At 35.5% G+C, this 22,295-nt stretch overlaps 1 protein-coding gene across 2 annotated transcripts in view; it reads right to left on the bottom strand.

The window, feature by feature from the left end:
• The window catches only part of Gpc5 (glypican 5), a 1,160,291-nt gene that overhangs the window by 340,023 nt on the left and 797,973 nt on the right, over positions 1-22,295 (bottom strand). The gene's annotated exons all lie outside the window — the stretch shown is intronic.

The raw sequence follows: 22,295 nt of genomic DNA, 5'->3' as shown, positions 1-22,295 counted from the left end.
TGAAACCGCTGAATTTATACCAGATGACACAGAGTTGACTTCATTGTTTATCCAGGTACAAGACATAATCAGGAACAGGCTTTGTCTGATGTACATAACACACATCCGGTCCCATACAGGTCTGCCTGGTCCTCTAGCCCAAGGCAACGCTGAGATTGATCAATTATTGATTGGAAGTGTTTTGCAGGCCTCAGAATTTCATAAGAAGCATCGTGTCAATAGTAAAGGCCTAAAGAAAGAATTTTCCATTACTTGGCAACAAGCTAAGGACATTATAAAGAGATGTCCTACTTGTTCTTTCTATAATCAAACACCGTTGCCTGCAGGGAGTAACCCAAAGGGTACTAAGAGAAATGAAATCTGGCAGATGGATGCGTTCCACTTTATGGAATTTGGTAAATTAAAATATGTACACCACACCATAGACACATATTCAGGTTTTCAATGGGCTACTTCTCTGAGCTCAGAAAAGGCTGATTCAGTAATCACACATTTATTGGAAGTTATGGCCATCATGGGTATACTTGCGCAAATAAAGACAGATAATGGTCCAGCATATGTATCTAAGAAAATGAAACACTTTTTGATTATTATAATATAAAACACATTACAGGTATACCAAATAATCCTACAGGTCAGGCAGTTATAGAAAGATCAAATCGTACTATGAAGGATATGCTGAACAAACAGAAAGGGACTGAAAATACCCCCAGAAATAGATTACATAATGCTTTATTAACCTTGAATTTTCTTAACGCTAATGAGAAAGGAACGACAGCAGCAGAAAGACATTGGATAATGGAAAAGTCTGCTGAACTAAATCAACCGATTTATTTCAAAGATGTGCTGACCTCACAATGGAAGCCAGGAGATGTGCTACGTTGGGGAAGGGGTTTTGCTCTTGTTTCCACAGGAGAAGAAAAATTGTGGATACCATCAAAATTAATAAAGTTTCGATTTGAAGAGGAGAAACCTCTTGGAAAGGAGAAATGACAACTCATCCACAATGATGATATTCATACAGGTGGTAAGAAAAACATATAGAATGGGGGCAGGGTTCTGTTCTTATCTCCACAGGAAAACACTCAACTTTGAGAAATTCAAGGGACCCTGGATGTTTGGATACTGACAGATGGAAAAATACCTGCCCAATAGGAAATATCAAGAACACTGAATGGGTTGTGTAAGTAAAATTAAACCATATTTCTAAATTTATAAAGCTGGTTTTGAAGTTGGACACTGGCTTAGTCCCTCTCCAATTCCAAGCCTGTTAGTAAGAGAAAAACCCAGAGTTTCTGGAGTTTCTGTCTCATGTCAAGAGCCATGATGTGGGACAGAAAGAAATATGAGTTTAGAAAACATCTTTGCTTTTCTCCATATCTATGATACTTTTCATTGAATATATCTATCATGTCTTTCATTGAATATATATATATATATATATATATATATATATATATATATGTCTATATGATTAATGTTTAAGTTTTTCATAATGAACAATGAGTTTTTCCTGAAGTGACATTTGAAGTTTCCTGGAAGAAGATGGGGCCCCATAACAACAACTCCACCTGGTTGATATGATGTCATGATACTGATAGTGCTACTACAAGACCTGCTTTGGGTACCAGCTGCACAAGACAGTTCCAACTTGGTTAGCTGAAATGGTGCACATCTTATAAAACATTTTGGCCAGACCTGCACAAAATACTCAGAGACTATTGGCAATTTTAAAAGACATTGATCTTGAAATTTAACCATCATTTTACTTTCACAGGATCCCCCAGAAAGAACGTCGCCCCCATGACAGCTGGAAGTAATTCTAGAGGACGACGTCCCCTCTCCCAGTAAAGTTTGCCCTTGGGTTTAGGGACATCATTTAGGGGTTGATTATAATTAGTATATGATTGAGGGTTGGGGGAGGAATTTTATAAGCTCAGGGATCATTTTGAAAAAAAAAGAGGGATGATGGGATAATAGATTTGTAATTGTGAGTTACTGTTTTTAGACAAATATATTGGTATCGATTCTTGTATATTGATACAAAGTTAAATTATATTGACTATTGTATGCATGCATGTTTCTATCTCTGTTTAAAACATTTTTATGTATTGACATATATTGTATTGATATATATATTATATATATTTACCATATTGCACTGTACATTTCTACCTCTGATTAAGATACTTATATAATGTTTGTGTATTGATATATATTTACCTACTGCAATGTATATTTGTACATTGTTTATATTTGGAGGTCATTGTCCTCATTTGTTTCACAGTCGTTTATTGTCTTAGTCTTTAAGTTAGATAGATATTGAGAATTATATAGACTAATAGTCATCTAAGTTTGTCATTTATAATTAGACTAATCAGGTTCTTTAGATATATAGAGATTATACTCAGTATTGATAGATAATCTTCAACTTCTTCAAAGAGCTGTAGAAAATGGCCTTTAACCTAATTCAGAGTTTTGCAGTAGTGAAACACAATTGCTCCTGGCAACACCACTCTATTCCCTAGAGAATGTTGAGCACCAAAGACACTCCACCTGGAGCCTTTCTTTTTGGCAGAACTGGCCTTGGGCCAAAGAAATGCCCATACCTCAACCACTGACAAAGATACAGAGTGTGCATCAATGGATAAAACAGGGCTGTCATATCCTGCCAAGACAGGGTAAGATAGTTTTGAAAAGTTGCTTTCCTTTGAAAATGGTATGTCAGTTATGTTAGGCCTTAGCCAATGTTGGTTGCTTCAACGCTGCTAATGTGACTTTGGGTGATTGCCTAGGTAGCTAGTTGTCTCTGTGATTTGTTGCATGTTTTGGAAGTTGTTTTACTGAACTTCCTAATTACCCAGGTAACATTATTTCCCTTCTCAGATCTTCGATGGGGTTGAAGACTATATAAATGTAGTTACTTTCTTTCATGACTTGGCCAAGTTATTTATTATACAAGACCTAAGCTAGTTAGAATAGGATATTTGTACTTATTGTATATAATTTCATAGTAGGTTTAGAACTCTCTTATTTAAACAAAAGGGGGAGGTGTTACGGGAGGTCCTCCCACTCCTCCAGCCTATCGCCACTGAGATACCAGCCCATTGGGGCGTGGTCTCTCTCCCTTTAAAAAAGCGGCCACTTCCCTCTCCTCTCTCTCTTCACTTCCTGCTCCTCAGGCGACTAGACTCCCTTTCTGGTTGTGCAGAGGGCTGAAGGTGATCTGTAAGTTTTTTCCCCTTTAAATAAATACCACCCTATTAATCATAATTCCAAACTGGTGTGGCATTGTTTTTGACTTACACCTTCAATACAGAAGACTGCATTGGGTCAGCCAAGATGATGTCAATAGTGAGGGTGACGTGCTGGAGTCAGACTGTACAAGTGTTTTTAGGCATATCAGCTCGAAGCCCTCTGTACTTTGCAGACAGTACTCTTAGCACCGGCATTGGTGGCTGGTGACAGACAAAAGCACCATTCTTATGGAAATTTCAAGAATTATCTTTGATTTATAGCAATAAAATTTGGGAGTGCACTCGTAGAATCTAATGAGCAGAGAAGGAGATGCCATTAAATGCTTTTCAATGCACAGTAGAGTTTTCCATAATGGAAAAATATTGTCCATTTCAGTACATCAACAGTGTGAAGAATGAAGACAAGTAATGCAGAGGACAAAATAATCTATGGTGTGACTACACAGAGGGAAATCCCAAGGGTAAAAGTCCTGAAGTAACAGATAATGTGAGTGTGTGCTGAAGGAGATCCTGTCTGGGGCTCCATGTGCATGCGATCTAGGAAGCTGCAGCAGGATCCTCAGGCAGATGGACCACATTTAGTACAAGAAAAATCCACATTTTCCTTTGGCTAATTATGTAATCTTTTCAGCTCCTGGGCTTTACAGCTAAGGAAGTTGAATGATAGAAAGGTGGAGGAGTTGACCTGATGCTATTTCATCCACGGTGCTGTTTCCAGTGTGAAGCAATGGAGAGTTAATGTTTTCAATTAAAGACAAAGGACAGAACTTGAGAGATACTGACTTGGAGACACCCAAGGCTGTAAACTGACATCAGATTGTGCAGGGGCTTGTGTCCTAAAGATCTAGAGTAAGGAGCAATGACCTCTGTACGCCATGCCAAATTAGTGATGAGACTATAGTTACAGAACAAAAAAGGAAATGACCCATAGTAAATGTTGGCAAATACTACGGAAAATCAACTTTCAGTTAACAACTCATTTATGAATATATAATCAGATATGTAACAAGCATCTATAAATTTAATTCAAAATGCACAATGATTATTCCATTCTTTTCAAAGAGATAAAAATGACAAGTTTATTTTGACAAGTTAAATGTAACAGAATGATACTGCTTTTTTTCTTTTGAGAAAGTTATTTTGTAATTAAATATTTTATGCATTTGGAAGCCTGTGTTTTAATAAAAAGACCAAAGATAATTTGAATATTCTTTCTAGAAGTAATACCTTATAGTAAGCCATGATGTGCACTGAATACAAACATTTGGCTAAAATAATAAGATTGGGTTGATTTTATCCTCAGTAGATATTCAGGTGTTTCAATGACAAAATGCCAGATTTCACCTTAGCTTTAAGCAGCTGAAATCAATCTTATTAGATAACTCTCATAAAAGTTCTATCTAACCCAAAGTAAAGATGATTTAAAATTTAAGTATAAATGTTCATACCTCATAATTTGGAACATTAGCAGCCTTAACTCATCTAATTTTCTTTTCTTTCCTGACATTGGTGATGCGTTATCGTCTCCATATAAAAGTCTGTTTACAGTATATAATGCCAATAATAAAATCAGAATCGTGCTATGCTCCATGGAAACTGCTTCCCAGATTTTTTAAACCCCACATTCTTATAGATATTTTAACTGTACCTTAAGTTTTTCTACTTCATTTATATTGAATGCATTTTTTTCAAATAAATTTTGAAACCACATCATATGGTACACACACACACACACACACACACACACACACACACGGGGAGTGAAAGGTTCCTTCTTTAGTAAAAGATGAGATATTTGCTTTGAGTATTTATATTTTGTTCCTTTTAGTGCTGTACTGAGATACACAGATGTATCAAAAATAATTTAAGTAGCCATATTTTATGTTATTTGGTATTCGTCACTAAAACCAATGAAGTGGCCATTTCTTCAGTATTCAATATCCACAGTTAGCAAGAGAATACTTCATAGATGAACACAAAGCCTCAGCATTCTGTTGCATCCTGGTTCTGAGGGGGGACAGTTATTCTGAGTTTATACTTCTTTGATTTCATGTATTTAATATATAACATGTACAACTTAAGTGGCTTGTCTGGATTCAATGAATAAATCATTCCTCTGGTAGAGGAGACCAGTGTTTCTATAAAAGTATCATTTCAAGTCCCTATTGTAGTGTGCGTGTGTGTGTTTGCTGAAATGCCAAGTCTTCATCCCTAACTCCAGTGGAGTCTTTATCTCTGACTTCAGAACAATACAATGACTATGCAAACAAAAGAAGATACTACTAGCATGTAAGTTGTTTAGTGGGAAGGAATTGTCTCTGACAGGTTAGTTTCTAGTTCAATTATGTGATCAACGATGTCCTGATTCTTAACTAATACTAAATGTGGCACAAAGTAAATGTGATCGCAGCTCTCCTATGGAAATTCTGTAGACCACTTTGAGTCTTCCAAAGTTACATTGTATTCATGAAGGCACTATGGGGATCCTCAGATTAAATTCTACAGTCAAAGGAACACAGACACATCTTACACTGAACACTTCTGATTAAAATGAACAAAAGTAGAAACAGTAATGTAAAGCTAACTCTGATAACAGTGTCAAGTCACAGATGATGTTTTATAAGCACATGGCATTTAGAAGAGGAAATATATTTAAACTTAAAAGAAGTCTACAGATATATGCCTAAAATAACTAAACCCACACACCCGTTATCTATCTATCTCTCTATTATCTATCATCTATCTGTCTCTCTATTATCTATCAATCATCTATTCAATCTATCATCTATCTATTATCTATCATCTATCTATCATCTACCTATCATCTATCCTATCTAGCATCTATCTATCATCTACCTATCTATCATCTATCCTATCTATCATCTATCTATCTATATATCTATCATCTATCTATTATCAATCTATCTATCATCTATTTATCTATTTTTCTATCTATCTATCTATCTATCTATCTATCTATCTATCTATCTATCTATCTCATGTATGTGTTGTTTTGTTCCTGAAGATGATGACAGAATAAGGAGAAACATAGTTAAATTTTAAACACAGATATATGGTTACGCTTGTTTGATATACGCTTGGGTACCAAGAGATTAGGCAGAGGGTTTTCTTGCACCCTTGACACTGAAAATGATGCTTGTAAGCACTAGGAAGCCAGGTGGGTAAATTCTGACAGGATGCATGCTATTTATATAATAACAGAGATTATTGTTGCCAACAGGATTTTGTAGCATAAGTAATCATATTTTGGGAACAAGTAATTGATAATTTTATATGTGCTGTCCTGTTTTTAATTATCATATGAAATTGCAAATGACCAGGGGTAGGAAAGGAATGTCATGTTACAGTCCACTTGCTTTTTTCTTTTTATGGCATTGGGTTTCAAGCTCCCATAAAGATAGGCAGACATTAATTTTTTTTAAAAAGAAGAGATTAAGAAGTTAAAGACAGTTTGATTTCGTTATCACTGCATTTTGTAATTTCTGTCAGAATATTTTAGGAACATAAAACACTTCCTGTAGCTAGGAACTCCTGTTTCCTAAGCAATTATAAAACTTAAAAGTAGTTTATATTTCCCTTTGTCTCCACTCAATTCACTTGGTAGTCATCTAGCTCACCTAGGGCATGTGTTGTGCTGCGTCCTGGGGCATTTATGCCAGCTGAGCTCATCTTTAGTATTTTACTAACTTCTGTTAAGACTACAGAGAAGAGCTTAGGGAGGCAGAGGCAGGTGGATCTTTGAGGCCTGTCTGGCTGACAAAGCAAGTTCTAGGACAGCTAGGACTGTTACACAGAGAAATCCTGTCTCAAAAAAAACAAAACGACGATATAGAAGATGCATATATGTTATCAGATGCCTTGTGTTAGTAGGTGCTGTTTTTCCACTGGCTTAGTGACTGCACCTGCATCTACTGATAATGTAATTACACCTGTGGGTCCTGGACCCCAGGTCTCGCGAGCCCCGCAGTCATCACCCAACCACTTAGGCCACAACGTGGCCAGGTTTTCAGTCCCAGTGGCACCTGCTCTGCTGCTCCTGCCAAGTATAGATTTTAACTAAATCTTTATCATTCTATTCATGAATAAAGACTCTGGAGTCAGATGTTGCAGTGAAAACCTGATAGCTCAGAGAGGCCAAGAATCAACCAGCTCCTTTTTATCCAGAAATCAGCAAGAGAGCCTCTCTTCAGCCCTCCCAAACCAAAAATGGCTGCCAAACTCCATGTCCCTTCTCCCTCCTTCCAGGCTTCTCTCTGTCTTTCTGGCTCCTCTTTACTCCTCATCTCCTGACTCAAGGTGGATATTTTTAAATATACTCCCAGGTTTCACAGTGCTATCAAATATCTCACAACAACAGGATGAAAATTTTAAGTTATTTCCCATTAAAGGGCATTTTATTTGTGCAGCGATTGGAATATTCTTTGAGTTATACATGCATTTCAAAATTATAGTGTAAAATTGCATTTGTAGGAAGTTTTATATTTTTAGAGTAGATGCTTTCCGTCTCCCAAACTCTGCACAGTGAGAGACAGATGAGAGCTCATCACACTAATTTGAATTCAATCTGGAGTGCAGTTAGGAGATTATGTTGGCACTGGACAGCTGAGACATTGTATTTAGTGCCACAGGCGGAAAGAACACTGACATTGTAAAATCATTTCCCTTGCTGAAATCTGTATTTCAAAATTCTTCTGTTGCTTCTCACTAGCAAGCGATCGGAGGACTTGGGATACAAACTACTATGCCAGGCCTATCATTATCTTCCTCATGGAGTACCTTACGTTTGCAATGTGGGTTGATGGAAAAAAAAAAACCTAAAACCAAAATCAAAACCAAAAAACAAGCCTCATATATTATGGTCTCAAATATTAAGTCTTATTTACTTATTGTTTAAGATGGAAATATGTAGAAACGTCAGGTGTCTCTACCTCATATATAACATCATATCACCAGGTGGTGGTGGTGCACGCCTTTAATCCCAGCACTTGGGAGGCAGAGGCAGATGGATCTCTGTAAATTCGAGGTCAGCCTGGTCTACAAGAGTTCTTGCTAGGACAAACTCCAAAGCTACACAGAGAAACATGTCTTGAAAAACCATAAAAGAAAGAAAAAGTAAATTATATCTTGTGTTTTATTATAGCTAATACAGTTGATGAAAGGGTACCCAGGCTTCTTGTGAGCATGAGAGTCACCACAGAGTCACAAAACATAGCAAGGTCTCACTTGAGAGATTTACTAAAAGAAGACATAAAATGGCTGGGATGGTGGTTTATACAAGGAGAGCAGGAGCACATATCCATAGAGGTGGAAAAGTAGAGCAGTTGTGGCTGAGTCGTTGAAGACAGGTTGGGGGAGGTCCATGAAACCCATTTCTAGAATTAAGCAAAGGTCAGTACCTTAGTCATGTTTCATTTGCTCAGCTATTAGACATGCCATTGAAAGATATCTAATGTATTTTATTATATATAAATGTAAAGCTCCTAAATTCTGCTAATTTTGTGATGAACACGTCCAAGCTCAAGGCTCAGACTGGTCTCTGCTAACATTTCTTGTATTGGTAGTAGGTCCTGCGGGGAAACTACTACCATTGCTTATCTGAATGAACATAACATCAGATTGCCTTCTAAATAATTGCCTATAACCTCAGACCAAAGCTACCCTCTGCCTTAATCAGCGGAATGCCCCTTGCAATGAATGGCAGCTAATGCAGAGACACATGACTACCCAAGATGATAGAAATAAGTGATGTTAATGTCTTAACCCTAGATAAGACATTTAAACTATCACATCTAAGCCTGGAAAAAAAAAACTTCATAGAAGAGAGTCTAGAGTGTAAATAGGAGACAGAAGATAGGAAGACAGAGTGTAGACTCTTGTCTTCCAGACACAATAGCACATTGTAACCCTGAACTCACAACAACTGGAGCTCCTGAGTGAGGTGGCAGCAGACTAGTCCTACTAAGCGTCAGCCATGGATGTGAGAGAGGCACTTTAGGCATTGCTGGACTATTGGCTAATGGCAGATTCTGTGAGAAGGGTTCATTTTCTTGGGTTATGTGCAAAGTATGGTGAGCCTACAAGGTTCCAATGCATACTTCCAAACCCATGGTCACACAGATGGGAGTGGCTGAATTCAGTGGGTCACAAAACAGATGGAAAATCATGAATTTGGGGAAAGGTTCTGGGGATCAGGAAAGCAAGGGAAGTGAGGAGGTAGGTGAAGAAAATAATCAGAATGCATTACATGCATGTGTGAAGCTGCCAAAGAGCAAAATTAATTAAGTTTTTTAAAAAGTAAATCACCGGGCGGTGGTGGCGCACGCCTTTAATCCCAGCACTCGGGAGGCAGAGGCAGGCGGATCTCTGTGAGTTCCAGACCAGTCTGGTCTACAAGAGCTAGTTCCAGGAGGGGCTCCAAAGCCACAGAGAAACCTTGTCACGAAAAAAAAAATAGTAAACTGCAAGTAGAGATTTGAATCAATAACCATAATTACCTACTTTCTAATATTTAAAGATTTGTAAAGTTAAAGTAGAAAACAATAAGATTGATTAAGTCAATCGCACACAATTCGCTCACAGTCTTCTCCTCCTTGGTCTCTCTTGTCCTTCTCCTTTTGTTATGTTTCATTAACTGTACTTATGATCCATCCGCATGCTCCCGTTCAATTTCTATTATATATGTGACTTATGTTTCACATATGTGTATATAGTATAAGCCATGAAACAAGTCATATTTATGTATGTATTTATATATAGAGAGTACATATTTATGCAAATTACACATATACACATTAAATTAAGATCTAGGATGAGCATTTGAGAGACAACACACAGTAGCAACCTTTATCATCTTATTTTGTTCAACATAAAGATTTATATGCCACTTATTTCCCTGAAAATGCTGTTTTCATTATTTATGGTTAAATAAAAATTCATTGTATGTATGCATGTATTTTGTTTTCTCTATTAGTCTATCTGCTGACAGATATCTAGGCCAATTCCATTCCTTATCTGTGTGAGTAGTGCAGCATCAATGTTCAACTATCTGTAGCTGGATTTAGCATGCCTGGGTATACCCACAAGTTCTAATTTTAATTGTTTTAAGCAAACATGTACTGATTTTTGTAGCAATTGGCTCAGTTTCACTAGCAGTAAGCTGAGGTTCCTCCTTCCCCACATGTTTGCCAGTATTTGATATCATAAAAATAGTTTTTTATTAGAAAATATGTCTTTTCTAATAGCATTTACTATGGCGATGAAAAAAGGACATACCACACCACCTAGGCGATGCATAATCTTTGTTATGAATGGAGTCTTGATCCTTGCATACATTATTCCAAATCTCATACCTGCCATGAATAACACTAAAATAATATTGGTAGCTTCTTGTTGAAGTCCTGAGTTTATATACTAATATATATAATATATATTACTTTTAATATAAAACTATATATATTTACCTTTACATTGAAATCATATATAATTATACATTATAATTCATATTATATATTATATGATTATATTATTTCAATGCAAAGATAATGGGTAGATGATGTTAGGAAAACAGGCTAACTCTCTGAAGACAGCTAGATAGTCACAACTGAGGACTGTGTTGATCTAGACAATATTGTTCGTACCATTTGACCGGAGATTGGAACAGTTAACTGTTTTGTAATTCATTGATGAAGCAAGGGAAACCTTCAGATTCCTGGCACTTTGGCATTAAAAAGTATTGAACTAAAAAGCAGTTGGAAAGAAAAATGAGATTATAGAAATCAGAGGTATGTGGGTGAGATTGGAAATAATTCTTCAGAATGATGAAACCCAGACCACAGGTTCTCTGTCATTCATTAATGGAAGTTTAAAATGTTTACATGTGCGTAAATTGGAATAGGCTTAGAACTCAAGAACTTAGTAAGGGGCCATGGAGGTGGTTGCAATGGAGGGATAGACCTTCGGTGGTACATAAGGGGGTGACAGAAAAGAAAGCATAAAGTGTAAAAGTGTAGAGGGGAATGGAAGTTTAGAAGTTAAGGATGGAAATAAGGGGATGGATGGATAACACAGCCAATGGAAACATAAGAGGCATCCTAAAACACATACATTTAGAAAAGCTTCATTTTTAGTTATATGACTAAATACATTGAAATTTCAATAGCACTCTTAAATGTATGTTCACTTAATATAGACTTGTAAGGTGGCTTTTATGTTCCAGAAATCAGAGGTCATTTTTCATTTTATAAAGATCTTTATGTTTAATGCCATATTTAAAAGGTGAAAGCAATAATGTGTGGAATTTCTTGTTCATGGCAGAATAATCTATTACTTAACTTTCAAAAGCATATGACTTCACTTTTGCATGACAATTACATTATAAATTATTTAGCCCATTCCATTGAGTTTTATCATATATTGCACTCAGTCTTAAGTGTTGAAGTATTTTCCCATTTCTTGATGATATGACTAATTTTAAACCACCCCTTTCTCATGAATACAGTTCTTCTGTCAAAATTAAAAACATACTATAGCCATTATTCTTTGGTTTATTCTCTTTCTTTCTACAACACATTCTTGATACATCCTATGCTTATCTTTTACTTTGTTTATCTGGAAGTATATGCCTTTTCTGTATCTAAATGCCAGCACCATAGCCTAATACATGTAATGTTCAGGTAACTCAGAAACTGAATTTCCAAGACACAGGCGCCTAACTAAAATTCCATTGTATCTTGCATTCCTCCCTGCAAAATGACTTTGTGTGGAGTCTGGAACACCTGACTTATCCCCTGATAAAATCATTTGTGTCTTTATAATTTCTAAATATATTTAAGAAGCTGTGTTTTCCTGTTTTATCTTTGAAGCACTCAGCATTCTTTCAGAGCAGAATGGCCAATGTGAGGTCTGTTGTCTTTTAATGGTGTCTTGCTTCTCTTATATATCCTTTAGTTTTAGAGTTTTGTAGACTTTAGGATTGCCAAATCTTCTCTGTCTGCTTTCGAGGTGTCCATATTATATCTTGCATCTTCCTGTAGGTTTTCCCTAAATAATACCAACTCCCCTTCATGATTAAATATTGTCTCTCTACTATGCCTGATGTACATTGCCATTTGTAGTTTTATTTTAGCTGCCAACATTAGATTTGTATACATTATGGTTATTATGCCCTCTGATTCATAACACGTAAAGATGAATCCATCTGTGATCACATTGAGACTACACACTGACAGCAGTGGTGTCCCAGGCTTTTAAATCCAACACTCAGGAGAAAGAGGCAGGTGGATCACCGTGAGTTCGAGGTTAGTCTGGTCTATAGAGAACTCACATTGACTCATCTCACATATGTTTCTAGGGTTCTTAGTAATGAGCAAGCATTGTTGATCAGATAGACCTTTCCCATTCTCTTCTTTTCTTGGAAAACTATTTGATTTTGAGATCATTCTTAAGTGTAAAACCTATGGCACCACAGCAACTTAGAGCCAATATCACTATTCTAAACAATACCAAGGATGCACTAATTTCTTCCTTAAATGTGTACAGATTATTAATAAAAATCACAATTTCAAATGTAGTGTATGTTCAAATTCCAACTTTCAATCAGTGAACATTCAAGATAACTGTGAAACTTCTGTCCTACTACTAAGTTTGTCCATATTCTCATTTTTGTATTTTAACAGATCATAGTTTCTTAATCTTTTTTTCTATCACAATCTCTTCCTTGACCCAAGAAATTTTTATATGACCTTGAGTACATGGGTTAGAAAGCAGGAATACAAATCAAACAATATTAGTAGTAAATAATAAGGAACTTTGGCTTAAAGCAACTATTTGATATACATGAAATGTTAATATTTATTATAGATAACAATAATTTGCATATAGTAAGATGGATATGACAATTTTGATTTAAATAATTCAATCAGCTAAATATTTTATGTTGCAAGACATGAAGCATGTGGGACATTCATTGAGCTTGATTGACAATTTGATTTTACATTGTATGTCATTTGGTCCTCTGTTTAGTATTTAGTTAATACAGTATCATATCAGTGTACTCGTTTGTCACCCTCATTAAGCCTTGAAATATTGAAGTCACAGAATTATTTAAAATATCTTGTTTCTAATTTTAAAGATGCTTCATATAACTGCTCTGAGTCCATGAGTTGATTTTTAAAAACACAAATAGACATATTGGTAAATTGGGGAAACATGTAGAACGATCTTGATGACATCCATATAGGCTTAGCTGACTTGATAAATTCATGACTTAGATTTTTTCCTTTTCCCAGTTTTCTTCTAAAGGACCAAATATAATGCTTTATTTATGGTGCTCACTTAGTTATCTGTTGCTTCCTTTAGGTTTTACTTTTATTTATAATACAAATCATAGTTTTTGTTCTGATCCAAATAGCATTTAGATCTAGAGCAATCTCAACCCAAGATGAGGATAAATTTTATCCTGAAATATCAAGTCTCCTCCCGCCTCTAATTGGAGTAAAACGCCAAGCATGTGAAACTTGACAGTTTTATGGCCTTCATACACTTGATCTTTAGAAGTTTCTTAAAAGAACCCAATCATCATTGACTGTAACAAACACCCTGAAGACACCAGGGTTGATAGGTGATAGAGTTTTCCTTAAAACATGTGGGAAGAATTTTAATATCATTTTCTCTTAATACTGTTTGGATTGACTCTTATTGAAAAATCCATGCTCAGATGTTATTCCTGAGTTGAAGTACCCTTCAAAATGCCTGAAAAAATGATTTCTACAAATAACTGACTTGAGACTTGTTGATGACTGTAGGGGTCTCTGGAATACTATTAATGTTGGATTGGTTGTGTATATCTGGCTTTATCATACTTTCTTCTTTGGTTTAGACAATTGTAGATTTTTTCTTTACATGCCTTGTTGAGATAATCTACATAATATTCTCGTATTCACTCATGTTTGCACTTCATAATGTCAATGTATATATATATATATGTTAAAGACAAGAAAGAGTGAAATGAGCTAACTGAAATATTAGAAATTAGAATTTAAGTTTTCATGAAGGGTCATCTTCTGGCTTTCCACAGATAGCCAGTGATTTGCATGTAACAATTCTACAGAAATATACTTATTTTGATTTTAGCATTGACTTCAGCAATCTTTTCAGTCAGGTATTTTTAATTTTCTTTATTTGTCTTGAGAAGATTTCACTTCACTCTGTGTACTCCTACCAACCAAATGTTGTATTTATTTTGTGACTCAAAGACTATTGGTTTTTTTTTCTTCTTAAATAATAAACCCTAAATTTAAATAGTTTACATAGACATGTCTGTGGTCCTGACGATCTCGAGCTCAATTAATTGCTATTTGACCACAGCTGTTTTCTTTAAACTGGACCCATATGTCCTGATTGTAATACCCTTCTAATTCAGCCATTTCCAAGAGGCCATTGAGGAATAAGGATGCCAGCAGTTTATAGCTTTGTTACATAAGTCAGTCTCTAGGCAACCCTGATTCCTTCTACAGTTATAGAAACTTATTTCTCCTGAAATGAATGTCCTCCCCTAGATTCATAATGTAATCCTGAGAATATTGATATGCCTCTAATAAATTCTGGCTTAATGGACATTTATTTTGTTCCTATAATTCAAACATTTTGTTTTGTTTTGTTTTTGGAACAAAGTTTCCCTGTGTAACAACCCTAGTTGTCTTGGAGTTCACTGTAGACCTTACTGACCTGGAACTCACAGAGACCCAGAGATCTGACTGCCTCTGCCTCCCAAGTTTTGAGATTAAAGGTGTGCACCACCTCTGTCCAGTTTATTCAGAGATTTTATCCTGATGAAATATTGTACATTTGATACTCTACTGGCACCAACTGATGAAGGAGAAGAGTAACACAGGAAGTTGTTATGTGACTACTGGTAAATAGCCTTCAGATAATTCCTGTTTCCCACCATCACTGAATCTTCAGCTTTTGTGTACTCCTGAATCAGGTTTCTGCTGGCAGAAACTGGTTCAGGAAACCCTAGAACAGCATCAAAAAATTATCGTTTTATACCAGTACCTTTAGGATGTCGTTTGGTCATGCAGTGATCAGCAGCTGTGTTACAGTGTTTTTGGCCAGTTGTTTCTCCTTAGCATAACTACCACGTAGGCTCCGGACTAGGAAACAAACACTACACAGGATTAATGATGAACAACCTTATTTACCACCCTAAAGACACTTGAGATGTTTTACTGATTTAAGCACAGGACTAATGCCTTTCTGCCTATTTATTGAAATATAAATATATTCATTAAGTGAATTCCTTTTATTTAATTATTAATTACTTCTCAAGACCCATAGCCTACTGAAAATTATGAATTAATTTGTTCTTTCAGAATCAATCCAGCCAGTTTCCCAAAGCTATGTTAGCTTTTATGGAACAGCTTTTTCCAGAAGTGACTGTTTTTATTTTGCCCAACTGCAATCTGTTCCAGCTAACAACTGTCTGTCAGAACTCTTGAGAAACGTTTGCTTTGTTAGTGCACTTCTAATATGCTCCATGCCCTATCCATTCCTTATCCCTTGTGGGTCCTAATAATTCTTCTGCCTATCTGTCCCGTGGTTCGATTTATGATGCCTCTTTCTCTGTTGTGCTGAAAATACACAAGTCACTCATAGGAAGCTTTTGCACCTTCATGAATATGAGATTTTATTTAAAGATAGAACTGAATTTTAACCATGCATAGAATTTATTTTGGAGAAAAAATCTGGCCCAGTTCCATTTTAGGGTGTATTATGAGATAAAAAAAACCACAATTTGGACACTAGAATAAAAATAGAGATTTTAGCTTCAACATTATTGCAGTTATTCCTATAAATTTAGCCTCTATTAGGAAATAATAGAGTACAACCAACTGTATTTAATTACTTAGAATTTTTATATGTTAGCCATGTGACATGATGCTTTCCCTACATTATGTTTTAATTTACACCACAATGTTACAACACAGATTTCAAAATCCTAATTTTTCAGATAGGAATAGCAGCTTTAAATAATTAAGAAGCAATCAAACATCAAAAGTTTACCATAGTCATTTGATTTTCATGCATACCCACTGTTTTGTTTTGTTTTTTTTGTCAAATTCTCTGTCTCTCAGGTACCAAGATCCCATAAAATACCACCAACACACATATATTTCTTCTATTGGCATGTTGCAATCTATCCTTCTTCAGATTTACTAAAATATACTGCATAGCGGGTTTCCTAGGAAAGACTGCTTATGTAGCATGCTAATGCTAGTCTGATCGTCACTGATAATATCAGTATGGTTTAGTATCATTTCTGAGGCAGGAAGGAAAAACAGGAATAATTAAAGGCACATGTGAAGGGAGAGGAGCCCAGTAATCAAGAGTCTGCTTACATACTCTTTCCACCTGAGAAGCAAGAATTTAAATATAATTTACATTTCTGTGAATATTGCCCATAGAGTGAAAATATTCTATTAATATAGAGAACTAAAAATGGCAATGCTAAAAGAAAACAACGAATCATGCCACAGAGCTTAGCTGTAGCTATCCTCTTCCAGCTGTGAACCTACTATTTTTTTAGAAATCTTACATGGAACCTCATTACAAGAAAAAACATATTTTAATCCCCTTGAGCAATACTGGTGAGTCATGGTTTATATTATCTAAGATTTCAATCCTGTCCATGTCATCTCTGAAGTCACCCAAAGATCCCATTTAACAGAAAGAAAAAGAAAAAAAAAGAAAATTTTAAAGGGGGAAAATTGTAGTAAAGTTTTTGAAGTATAATTTGGCACCCACCAAAATCCTGTACATGGCTCTCATTGAGAAACTTAGCCCTTATTCTTTCTGGAGAAGCCCACAACAACATGTGGGATTGTGTCTTATCCTTCATTTAAGGAACATCCACCTCTCTTAGTGCCGATGTCAAGATGTTTGCTAATATTTCTTCCTAAAAAATTCCAATTCTGCTTTTTTATGACTTGCCCTAATGCTCTTTTGTTCTGAAGGGAAATTTAGCATCCCATCTTGATCCATACAGAATCTGGGAAAGGAACTCCTGTGGTTGCTAAGTGTACCTGTCTCTGCAGATGCTACAAACTATTTCATTATTTAAACTTTCATATTCTTGTCTCTATGGAGCTAGTATTGAGATGTTATAGTGTAGTTGATGGTACCTGTAATTTGCAGTTAAAATACATAGTCAGCACTTGGAGAATGGAGAAATCAGGAACCCACACTTGGTACATGCATTTGGGTTTTTATCAGATTTCATGTTCATCCTCACCTTTGCTCACCACTTCACTCTTAAATTTTCAAACTTGTTTAAATTTTTGATCTTCACCTCTCCTTCAACCTGAGCTAGGCTGATCCATGGTTACTTTATGCTAGTAGCATAGACATTTGAAGGTTGGTCAGTAAAAGATGCTCATATCACTCACAGAGACTGAGGCACCATGAACAGAGCCTACACAGCTCTGTACCAGGTTCTCTGCATATGCAATAATTCTTCTACTTTAGTCTTTTTATGGGATTCCTGAGTGTGTCACTAAGTGGTCCCTGTTTCATGTGCCTTTTCTTGGGCTCTTTTCCTTCTGTTAGTCTGTCTTATTAAACCTCAATGTGATAGGTTTTGCTTTATTTTATCATATTTTATTTTGTTATTTACTTCATGAGTGAAAGAATATCTGGCCCCTAGGAAAAATGTTATCTACTGAATGGCCATCTATACCTGCAGAGAGGGAAATCCAGTGTTCCCCAACAGAGTAACCTTGAGAATATATGCCATTCCAGGACACATCCCATGTTCAGGAGTAGTTGATCAGCATATAGTGAATGCCACAATTTTTGTGTGCTTTTATTTGATTTGGTTACAGTTCGGTGCTTTTTTTGTTTATTTGCTTTTTGTTTTATTTTGTTTGTTTGGATGCGATTTTGTTTTCTACTTTTGGTTTTTAGGGGTTGTTTTTTTTTTCTTGAGAAAGAACTTAAAGTTGGGTGGGTGTGGGGAGTATATAGAAGGACTTGGAGGAGAGGAAAATATGATTAGAACAAACTTAAATATAAAAACTATTTTAAATAATAAAAAGATATTTTTTAAAAAGAGGCAATTGTCATCCATTGCTATCTCCAAATTATATTATTACTCTATTCTTTCTAAATGTTGCTAATTTAAGAACACATGCCCTTAGGGTTTAAAGAGATGGCTCAACAACTAAGATCAGACCCAGGTTCATGCTCAGTGTCTAAATGGATGCACACTGCTACCTGTACCTCCAATTTCATGCTATCCAATGGCCTCTTCTGTACTCTGAGAGCATTAGGTTTGCATGTGATACACCCTCATACCTGCCAGGAAAATATTCACATACATAAAATATTTTAAAAAAATTAAAGAGGACACATACAAGAAACCTTCTCTCTCTTTAACAACTTCTCACTTACTTAGGTTCCATTATTTCGGTGTTACATCTCCTTTTTTCATATTTATTCCTCTGTTTATTAACTAAGACCTAGGCTTATACAGAGAATCACCTATCAACTTGATCTCTTTATTCTTGACACCTGTGGTTTCATCTATTTTCTTATTCATTTAACCCTCCTGAAAACTACACCACCTCAGCCATAATGATCTCAAATATTCTGGTTCCAGTTTTATATTTCCTATTTTTACTCATTTGCCATGGTAACTTCCCCAATTCCACATCAAAAGAACCACTAATTCGTTAACGCCACCACTGTTCTACTTTCAGATGATGACCTAGCCTTTGATTCCATAGGACACAGAAGAGATTGAATAAAATAACTTTCCTGTTTAGTCTGCCAAATTGAAGTTTCTGGATCTAATCAGATATTCCTTCAGGAAAGATAACAGGTTCCCAGTCTTCACCTCTGCACTGCATCACATCCGTACTCTCAGTTTCTTCATGCTGGATTTCAGGTTTTTCTACTGCATCATGTAGTATGTAGATTTCGTAGTCTGCTCTTATCATCACCACACAGTCTCCATCCTCAAGCTCCATCCCCTTTTCTGTTGTGGTATCAATGTAGGAATGTGGGGATTCTCAGTTCATCTCCCAGCATCTTGCTTACTGACTTGAATGAAATTTCTTATAGTTAATCTGTCAACTGTTCAAAACTTGAGTTTTTTTAAACTTCCTCTATCTCTGGCACGAGTTTAGACTACAGCATTTCCTTTTTAGGTTACAGAGGTAGTCTGCTGCATGCTTTCTCATCCTTTCTGATGGGCTAGAATCCATTTCCTAGCCAGAGTTCAGACTAATACGTTTAAAGCCTAGACTATTTTCCTATTGTTCCTGTGCTTAAAATGCCCATTACTTACCTAGTAATTCTTCTTATCATGCCCTTCATTACCTATACTTAGACAATTTGCTTAATCTTTTCTCCATTTTCTATAGAACCATCTTGCTACTCTACATCAGTGTTCTTGATATTCCAGTCCTTCTTTGGTTATTTAATCTTCATGAAGTGCTTTCCCTATAGAACATAGTGGTGCCTTGTCCTTTAGCCCAATGTTGCTTCTTCACACAGACTTCTCCATCATCACTTCAGCTAAAACAGCTGTGTGTTTTAAAATGTCATCTTTACTATAATATTGGATTATTTTAATTATTGAGGTAAATAATAGTTATCTCAAGTCATGTTTTTCTGTATGTTAATATATTCACCTATAGGGACAGAATTTTTTTGACAGGAAGAATGTTTTCCTACCTGTCATTTACTACTTCACACCTAGAAACCTATCTGCAAACAGAAAGCAGTTATATACTTGTTGTCTTTGTAGTCTGGTGGACAAGTTAACACAACATAGGTTATATATATATATATATATATATATATATATATATATATATGTGTTACAATATATGTACAATCTCAGAATAGTAGGAGAATATAATTGGTTTGTGAAAATGCTTAAAGAGGTAACTAAGCACTATATTGTCTAGATACCATCTGGAGAGTTTTACTTAGTGTCAGAGACTTATAATTTAGGGATATTATACACTGATATTTTATGCACTGCTGCTCATGTTAGCAAAATGTGACTATTTTCTGTTAAAAATAATTCTTACAATCATATATAAGAAAAAATCCTGGTCATATAATTGTAGTTGAATTATTTTATTGATAGATTTAATGATCTTTGTTGCTGATGATCGCTTTATTTTTATTACTTAAAGTCCATTATCTCTCCAGGCTATAGTCTCACTCATATTTGTTCCACCAATTTAGCATTAATAGCCAGCAGGCTTCTAAGAAATTCCTCCAAAGAACCAGAAATTCTGTCTTCGGGCATTTTACTTACTTTTAGTGATCTGTTTAAATCAGTGACATCTTTAAATTACAAAGGAGTCGTTTTTGCTATCAAGGGAAAATTCAAACATGGCACAAAACAGCCCAACCAGCTCCCAATCTAGCTCAGAAGTTTGTGTTTAAAGTCAACACACAAGACGGCACAGATAGACATTTAATTATGAAGCAGAATTATTCGGAATGAATGTTTGAATGGTTTCTAGTTTAGCGAGTGTTTGTGGAACATCAGTTTGCAGGAACTAGCAGACTAAAAGTCACCCCTTTCCTATGACAATATAATTCCAATTCGTTATATGTTTCAAGAGTAGGGCAAGTATACTATGGTGTGCATTCGAAGTACAGAGGACAACTTGTGGGATTGGGCTTCAGTTAAAAAATACTCTCCATATTTATTAGATATTCATGAAATTTTCTAAAATATAAAATATTCATGTTTTATATACTTGCAGTATGGCTAAGTAACATATACACTATTCATATCCTTGCCATGTTGATGTTTAGAATGTTTAAAATCACTTTTCTTGGGAGTTTTATAAGGTATTTTGTTAGCAATATAATATACATATAGTCTTTGAAAAGTATAGTAAATCCCAACATATCCCAGCTGTCTTATAAATTATATTGGCAAGGTTCCACATTCTGTTCTTGCTTATTGTGAGCTGACACTGAGAACAAGTGACAGGCTCCCTTACTTTAGAGCATCAAGTATCCTACAAAACTCCCTGCATGGTGGCAGACTTCTCCCTGGCCCTGTCACAAGGAGAAAGGTGAACTACTGCACAGATATTAAACATCTCGTGCCTCTGAGAAAAGTGAGAAGTTAAAACGTCTATCTCCACAAAAGTTTAGCGTACTTTCTTCCATGACAACCATGCCTGATGGGAGAATGAGAGTCCGGGCATCCGCCCTTAGAGAGTACAGAGAGCACTCCAACCTGAAATCTCTGTTAGGGACTCTAGAATAACTGCTTCAACAGAGTTCCACCATTCTTTTCCAGTTGGTTTATTTCCTAATTCTTTGGCAGTTTTGTATATATGTCATCATTTTCATGCTATCTGGTGCTTCTCTTTTGACATAGGGTCCTATGCAGCCTAAGTGGACGCTTACCACACTACAATTTGAGAGGTAAGAAAATGAAGAGAGAAATGATGTAATTATATTACAATATCAAAAATAAAATAAATAACAGCTAATGACATGCTTTAAAATGTGTTATCCTTTTCAGAAACAGTCTTGCAGATTTTACTTCTCTGTGGGGAGGGATGTGTATTTCAATTTTTCCTAAGTATGCCATATAATTTTATTTACTAAATCTATTTTACTAAAACATTATACAATTCTATGGAAATTAATTTAATGCATTCTAATAGTTTATACTTAGAACTGTTCATTGTTATTGCTACCATTTTAAAAACTATTTTAACATGATATAACTATGCCCTCCGAGAATGTTATAATTTAACAACTTCTCAAACCCACAGTTTTGTGTGAAAGGGACTTATAAGCACATAGCTATATTGATAGTTATTTGCTTTACTGGCTTTTAATGTAAGATTTTGTATGTCAATTTTTCTGTCATTTATATTTTACCCCACTGATACTTAGATATAGAAAATTCCTTTCTTTTTTGTCAAAGCAATATATCATATATTTTTTAATCTTTTTCAATTAAGTTTTTAC

The sequence above is a fragment of the Microtus oregoni genome, unplaced genomic scaffold (genome assembly GCF_018167655.1).
Source record: "Microtus oregoni isolate MIOR12 unplaced genomic scaffold, Mior012 000001F_ref0000356, whole genome shotgun sequence".
Taxonomy (NCBI): domain Eukaryota; kingdom Metazoa; phylum Chordata; class Mammalia; order Rodentia; family Cricetidae; genus Microtus; species Microtus oregoni.
Note: the sequence above shows the minus strand (reverse complement) of the source record. Positions and strands in the feature narration are given on the sequence as shown.